We start from the raw sequence: 5,707 nt of genomic DNA, 5'->3' as shown, positions 1-5,707 counted from the left end.
ATTTCTAGTGTAAAGGTGACACTGAGGGTCTTTTGGACCCCCAGCATCACCTTAAAGAGTACCTGTCACCACCATCTGCTATCACATGGGGGGCTTGTAAGCCCCCCCATGTGATAGCAGTCAAAGTAAAGTGTAAAAAAACACACAAAAAAAACAGTTTTTAAAATTAAAATCAAATAAAATAAATCTAATAATAATAATAAAAAAAATGAAAAGTCCCCCGCACGTCGCCACGTAAACACGCGTCTGGTGCGCCTACGTATGAAAACGACGAACGCGCTACACATGTTGGGTATCGCCGCGCACGCCGGAGTGAGATCAGTAATTCTAGGGCCAGTATTTTGGGGTATCTCTAAATTGATGACCTGTGGGGGCTTTTAAAGCATCTTCTGTGGACTTTTTGGGGTACTGCAGTTTTCACAGACGCACGCAATTTGTAAACTGGGCATGTTGGGTATCGTTTTACTCGTTGTAACCTCATCTTTTATATTTCATTTAAAAATTGGTATTTTGTTGTGTTTTGGGGCATTTAATTAAATTTATCACTAAATTTTGGGGTTTAATAAGGAGTTGCGCTAATATTGCGCAACATAAAAATTTGCAACTACCACCATTATATTGTATAGGGTCTTGGCATTCAGAAAATATATAATGTGTGGGGGTTTTAAGTAATTTTCAGGCCTAAAATGTGGAATATAACATGGGTGCAAAAAATGAAAAAAAGGCCTCAGTCATGAAGGGGTTAAACTGATTTCTCATTCAGATCGTAGCTCAACCACCTGATCTATATATGAATGAAAATGAATAAATGCAATGTAACAATATATTATTTTGTATTTTAAAATTACTTTTGCAGAAGCCATGTAATTTTACACAGCTACACAGCTGAATCTACATTAGGACTTATTTAAACTGTTGCTACTGTATACGTAGCAAGAGCAGATACCATAGGTCATGATATTGCTTTAAAGTTGAGTGCGGTAGATCTATGTTTCCCCTGGCTTCTGACCTTTGTTGGTGATGCCGGGAACATAAGGGTACATATTTACATATATGGTGGAATTGTCCTAAATTACTGCGCTTTTGGTGACGAATGTTCCAAATTTATAACACCATGCAGGCAACTGACCTGGGTGCGTCTCCTGAGATTGTCCTTTTATCAATGCTCCCTGGATCCTTTAAAGCAGTGCTCCCCAACCTTTTTATCGCCGCAGACCGGTCAACGTTTGATCATTTTACCGCGGCCCGCTGAGAGGGGGACGTTGATTGTTTATATTTTAGATTGGAATCACCTGTCCCGATATTATATTTCAAGTAGGACTCATGGTATTGTCTGTTAAAAGTTACATATTTCTTTGATGTTGAAGGCCCTTCTTCTGTCTCTTCACTGGGCCTTTTCTTTTTCCCAAGGAAACTTTCTAACGACGTCTGTTTCGTACTCATTTTTGCTATTTTGTGGGTTAAATTTGAGCAAACACAATATACACGTACACCAAGCACTGTTAAACATGAGAAAGTACCGGTGAACAGAGAGAAGAGCGATACACACCTTCTTTTTACTAGCTACAACGCCACTGCTGCTTGCAGCCGCTCAGCTCCAGACGTCACCTAAAACCGCCCCGATATCACGATATTTTGCACATGTGCGGTATTGGTGCGGCTTTAGGTGACGTCTCTCAGCTCCCGGTTAACCTCTCGTCCTGGAAAGTCGGACAAACCCAAGAGAAATACACCACAGTAAATAAAATGGAAATAATGTAATGTTCCTTGGGCGGCCCGGTACCATTTGATCCACGGACCGGTACCGGTCCGCGGCCCGGGGGTTGGCATTAAAAAGGATGTCTCCCGTCATTGCCAGAAAGCTGCCTGGATGGTGATATTCTGGCTTTGGAATTCCAGCACCACTCCTAGTCTCACAATATGGGCTTCCTGTATGAATGAGCTACAACAAATGGATAGTTTGATTGCAGAAGCCAGGTTGACTGGCCACTCTTCCCTTACTGCAGTGTGAACTAGTTGGTTCTTATATAGTTCTTCAGAAGCTTTCCGAGTGTCCTAAAGTACTGACCTTTTTGCTTTAGAACGGTTTTCTTTTTCATTCTCTAAAAGTGTTGGATGTAGCACCGTCTATGCTTTTTCTGCCTTTCTCTACTTGTTTTCCTTTCCCCTTCTTTTCTCTTTGTCTCTTTCCTCTCTGATTTTCTTCTTGGTCTCTTTCCTCTCTCTTTCTCTGCTCTTATTTCCCCCTCCCATTCGCTCTTTTTTGTTATTGTCTTTATTATTAGTGTTTTTATGACTTACATTATGATGCTCATCTAGTCCATCTCCATGGACTTTCTTTAGTTTGCCTATGCACCTAGTGCTTACGTGTTCTGTAGGTTGAAGGAATTTTTTTTTATTCCTAGTAGTTTTCATTTAGTCTTCTGTTGTTGCCATACTGTGCTTTACTGGTTATCCTTCCCTTTCATGTTTACTTTTATATGACCCCTGTTTTTAATATTTTGGTAAATTTAAAAATAAATATATATTTACCTTAAAATTGAGTGTGGCTTCATGGGCCACAAATTGCGTGCTTGTATAAAATGATACCTGACCATTTAAATGTGCTGAGGAGGGTAGATTGACTATAGTAGTCAAAGGCTACGGTACTGGAACAGCACATGACAGCTTACAAGGTAATATATACTTTCTATGTGTGTTTCATGTGTAGTCAAAGTATAACTCGCAAGACTCCACATTTTTACTTATCTGCCACAATGTTTTACAAACAATTGCTACTTATGCTAGACTGGGTCTTTCCCAATACCAGGAGATCTACTGATTCCATAGTGGAATCCTCCCAAATTTTGAAGCAGAAATTTGCTATTTTTGAATGATGCTCTGCTTTTTCTGGTCCCCATTGCATCGTATATCCCCAGTCAAGAAGGGCCTAAAAGTCATAGGTAACTTTTTAGTTGTCTGCAGGATGCATATCACACCAGTCAGACCATTACATTTTTGGTACACATTGCTCACCTCCCCCACCTGCCAGAAGATGGAATGTAGAAGTAGCTCAGATCAACTGGTATAATTAGAAACTGCACCTAAGAGTTCATTTATAAAAGACTTATCCAGACACATCTTTTGGCCATAATTCACCTGGCAGATTTACTAAGTTACTGGTTCGGTTCAGTTCACACCTAGGCGTTCTGTCGCTCAAAGCTAAATACGACAAAACACTCAAGACAGGGAATCCCATTAAATTCGATGGCCCCTGTTCATACCGGAGCTGTTTGCTGCCAGTTTTATTGCACAAAGTTTCCCAATGAATTTTATGGGACCAAAAAGTGCTGTAATCGGCCAAAAAGTAGCTCATGTACTTTTTCCAGCAACAAGCGTTTTTCTGCTTGCGATAAAATGCTCAGGTGTGAACAGGGGCCATATAGATGTGAATGGGATTCCTTCTCTTGAGCATTTTGTCGCGCTTACCTTTGAGTGACAAAATGCCTTGGTTTGAACGGGGACTAACAAACAAAAACACAAGAGAATGTATGGCAAATGCAATCATGTAGTAGTGTAATTTGTGGAAATTGCTAAATTGGAAATGATAAAATTGATCTTGTAACAATTGTCAGAGAGCGCATGTTACACATAGCCCTGTTTACACACTGACTAATTATAAAGTTCCATATCAGTAAATGGTGATTAACCATTATGGAACAAGTGAGCATTTTAAGAAATTAAGAATATTCACTATAAATTAGGGGAATACATGACTTGTATGGTACCTGTTTGGGGAATATGAGATTCAACTCCTAGTCTCCAGACTTCACAAGTAGAGCTCCCTGGGGAGTCAACTAGGTCTGTATATTTATTGTATTCTAAGTGACAGGTACGGTGATGTCATTTAGTGGTGTGGTGTCCCACAAAAGCTAGAAGAAGTCAAAAACTGAGCAAAGGTGTTGTTAAAGTGTATGTATGGCTAAAACGTTTTTGGAATTTTTTAAAGTTTTGGATAGAACAGGAAGAATTAGAACCCCAGGCAGGTTTTTATTGATGTTTGTGTCCTCCTGGGTAGTTTCACCCTCTCTATTTGTCCAGGAGATTATTATCTTGAACACCGAAAGTGGCTGGAAATCGAACATTTGCATTGTCACCAGAATAAAAAGTGAGGGAATATAGTTCATTGGGTACACCTGTTGCAGTAACAACTGTTCGTTCACTTTGTAGAGATTTCCCCTCACTTCCTGTTGCATCTCCAAGGCAAGAAATGAAGGGAAATCTCCCCAAAAGGACAGATCCAGCAAAAAATAAACCAACAGATTTCAACAAAATCTGTCCTTCAAAATAAAAGTTTTGGTTGCCCATACATATATGAAGTAGAATTCAACATTCATTATTAAATGCAATTGTAGTTGATCTCTGCCCATAGAACGCAGCTTTGAGTAAATAAAAAACAAACAAGAGTGCGCGCATAAAGAAAAGAGAAAATGAAAAAGCAACTGAAAGATACTGGTGGTAAATCTTGCAGTATGGTTAAGTCCTAAAGAGTCCAATGGACAACAGTTCATAGAAGAATTCCTGAGGTGCCACTTTTCCAATTATGGTTGAGGATAAAACCAAAACACTAGAGTAGAAAAAAGAAGAGAAAGTGCAGCTCTTTGTGCATTACCAATAATAGGGGGGAAAAGGGCTGAAATAGCACTCACAATTAAAGTTGTATGTTCAAGTGTATCATCATTGTCAGAGTAGATAATCCTTGGTTTGCTCTTATAAAGCTCATTTTGGCAGGGGAAGAGAGTCTCCACATGGTTTGTCATAAGCACGCTATAAGAAAATCATACAGGGTGAACACCACCTAGTTCATTAAAAGGATCATTTTTTATTAATAAAACATATTAAATATGTGTGGATTTTCGCTCAGCAAAGAACCCACGCAGAAGTTTAAAACATAGTCTCCTCCCTCCTCCATGGCTCTGGGCTGGATGGCAAAGTATACGTTCAAGGCTCCTACAGCGGCATCCTCATTGCTGGGTAGAAGAGGTGTCTACTTCTGGGTAAGTAAGCAACTGGATTCAGAGGAGTGCCCACAAAACTGTATTGTATTAATGTATTTTATTAATAAAAAGTGTCCCCCGTGTCACAGGCGACATGCTGATCCCGGGCTCGCACCGGGCACAGCGGAGCCCGGGATCAGCGGGACAACAGCGGAGGGGGACCGCGGAGGGGGGACACATCCGATCGGCACCCCATACATGCGATTGGCCGGCTCTACAGCCGGCGGATCGCATGTATATTAACGGGCATCGGTAGTTAATGCTCTAGGCCAGTGGTGCCGAACCTATGGCATGTGTGCCACAGAGGGCACACAGAGGACCCTCTGTTGGAACATGAGCCTAGCCAGAGGTGTGAAATTCTTATCGCTTGATGCCCAGGACATGTAGTTCCAGGAGCCGGGCGGGTAGTTTTTCTTCTACATTTAGCCCTGCTTCAGGGAAACAAGGCAAAATGTAGAGTGGGGAAGCCGGTGTTTTAGTACAAGCGACCCCGGTGATGCTGCCGAGATCACTTGTAAAAAGCCTGCTGGTCCGACCATCCTGCAGGGTCTGTCCCCACCTCATGCTGCCTCTCTCCCTGCTGGCCGCTTCTTTCCCCATCATGGTTTTCGGGGTCCCCTTCTCTCCTGGAGGACTCGGGACCATGGCAAAGTTTAGGATGGAGAGCGGGG

The sequence above is a fragment of the Nanorana parkeri genome, unplaced genomic scaffold, assembly GCF_000935625.1.
Source record: "Nanorana parkeri isolate BGI_ZX_2015 unplaced genomic scaffold, ASM93562v1 scaffold1165, whole genome shotgun sequence".
Lineage (NCBI taxonomy): Eukaryota > Metazoa > Chordata > Amphibia > Anura > Dicroglossidae > Nanorana > Nanorana parkeri.
The sequence above is the reverse complement of the archived record's forward strand: the minus strand, read 5'-3'. Positions refer to the sequence as shown.